A 2,515-nucleotide genomic window follows, 5' to 3' on the forward strand; every position below is an offset into this window, starting at 1 on the left:
TCTCCCCTCTTCCTCTTCTTCCTTCTCCTCCTTCCTCCTCCTCTTTTTCTTCTTCCACCTCCTCCTCCTTCCTTCTTCTTCCTCTTCTTCCTCCTCTTTTCATTTCCTCCTCCTCCTTCCTCCTCTCCCTCTTCCTCTTCTTCCTTCTCTTCCTTCCTCCTCCTCTTTTTCTTCTTCCACCTCCTCCTCCCTTCTCTTCTTCTTCCTCTTCTTCTTCCTCCTCCTCCTTTTCATTTCCTCCTCCTCCTTCCTCCTTCCTTCTCTCCCTCTTCCTCTTCTTCCTTCTCCTCCTCCTCCTCCTCCTTTTCTTCTTCCACCTCCTCCTCCTCCTTCCTTCTCCTCCTCTTCTTCTTCCTCCTCTCTTTTCTTCTTCCACCTCCTCCTCCTTCCTTCTCCTCTTCTTCTTCCTCCTCTTTTTCATTTCCTCCTCCTCCTTCCTCCTTCCCCTCTTCCTCTTCTTCCTTCTCCTCCTTCCTCTTCCTCTTTTTCTTCTTCCACCTCCTCCTCCTTCCTTCTCCTCCTCTTCCTCTTCCTGGAAGAATCTGGAACTCTGTGGTTGTTAGGTTGAGGACACACACCCCTGCGCACTTTTGACCCTTTCCGAAGTGGAGCTGAGGATCTGTCAGGATCCCTGGATCCCGCAGAAGGTCAAAGAGGCCAGGTGGGCAATCCAGAGCGGATTCCTTCTCCCTTACAGGGGCCCGGAGGGAGGCAGAGCCCTTCAAACAGCCCGGTAGAAGGGCCCGGGGGAGAATGGGTAGCGGAGTGTCGTGGGGAAGTTGGAAGACGGGTTCGCTTCGGAGAACCGGAAAGGGGTCGTGTCCGGAGGCAAGTAGATCGACAGCATTCGATCCCACGAGATGAAAGAGGCACGGGTGGGATTCTACCCGTTTCCCCACCAGTTCGGTGATCGCGCACTTTTGCGCCTGCACAGCTTTGCAAACGCCAGCCAATCGGCTGAGAGGAGAAAGAAAAGGATGGGAGGGAGGGCCGATCCTGCACATTTCCCTCCTCTCTCCTCTCCGCTGATCGTCGGAGAACTTTTCTTTTTAAACAACCGGTTAGGGAAACTGCGCCAAACCGCTTGCATTTCACCACTGGCGAGAGGTCCGCAAGCCTTCTGAGGCATGTGTCCCACCCCGTCAGCTGTCCCCCCCGTCCCCCATGCTGATCCACAGGCTCGAGGAGGGCCCACCCCACAAGCAGCGATCCGCACGCCCCCTGCCGTCTCCCATCCACCCCCTTTGTTTATTGCAAAGAAAGGAATAAGTAACTTCAGGCTCCTGAGAGATGGAGAGGGGGGGCAAGCAGGGAGGTGGGTGGAGACCCTAAAGGAGAGATCCCCCATTCCCTCTCCCCAAGCACCCCCCATTCTCCCTCCCTCACTCCCGCTGCCCGCGAGATGGCGCCGGGACGAGAGTGCTGCCACTCAGTGGCCAAAAATAATAATTTCTCCAGGGTTTTGCTTCAAAGGACAGGAGGGGGAAACGTACCTGCCCTCATTTCCCCTCCACCCTGGTGGTCGTCCAATTTGGGGAGGGGGTTCCTGGCCCCCTCCAGCAGCTGTGTGGCGGGGGGAAGGAAGGAGCCTTCCATCCCCAGCTGGGCCTCTTTCTGGCTGTAAGAAAGGGTGTCCCCCCAAAAAATCCACCCCCCTCTCATTTTGATTCCCACCTCCTCCCCCCCCAAAAAAGTCACCCTTTGGATTGACGGAGCCCAATTTGAGTCCTTTGATTGGCAGGTTGTCGGATTGGCAGCTGAAGCCCAGGGTTTCTTCGGGAGGAAGGGCCGGGGGGCAAATCCCCTTGTTTTAAACTGCAAGGTGACCTCACGTCCTGGTGATGGGGGGTTCCCTGGCGGTGAGGGGAGGGGAATCCCCAACACTTCCTGAGTGGATGCAGAGAAGAAAAGAAGAAAAACCCACAACCCAAATCCCCCCACCCACCCCCGCTCTCTCTCCCTTTCTGCTGTCAAATCTGGTGTCGTCCCCAAAAAAAACGAGGTCAGCCATGAAACCGTAGATCATTTTGGCAACCTCCGGAGAGGACAAGGTCAAGTTTAAAAACAAAAAAAAAAACAAGGGGGAAAGAAGAAGAAAAAAAAAAAGACATCCTTCAAGACACTGGAAGATGGCTCAGTCCGTAGGCAGGAAGTCTTCCTTTGCCCTCCTGGCATTTAAAAAAAAATAAAATAGAAGAAGAAGAGAGAAAATATATATATATATATACATACTTTTCTAGGCTTCTTGAGATAGTTCCGGAAGCTGCATTTGGCGGCCCGAGGGAGGGAAGCACCATTAAAAAAACAAAAAACAAAAAGACCCTGCTCTCATTTTTTTTGCATGGAAGACGAGGATTGTCTCTGGGTGCCCCCTGCCCGGCGCCGGGCATCCCAGCCACTGGAGAACGAGCCACCGCGGGTCTGTCGGAGTCGGGGAAGAGGGGTGTCAGCCCCCAGCCAGCCATCTTGGCCCCATAACTTGGGACAGGAGATGCTGGCAGTTCGGCCTTCTGCA

This window comes from Notechis scutatus, chromosome Z (assembly GCF_049901735.1).
Source record: "Notechis scutatus isolate UNSWTSFEM ecotype Mainland chromosome Z, rNotScu1.2, whole genome shotgun sequence".
Classification (NCBI taxonomy): domain Eukaryota; kingdom Metazoa; phylum Chordata; class Lepidosauria; order Squamata; family Elapidae; genus Notechis; species Notechis scutatus.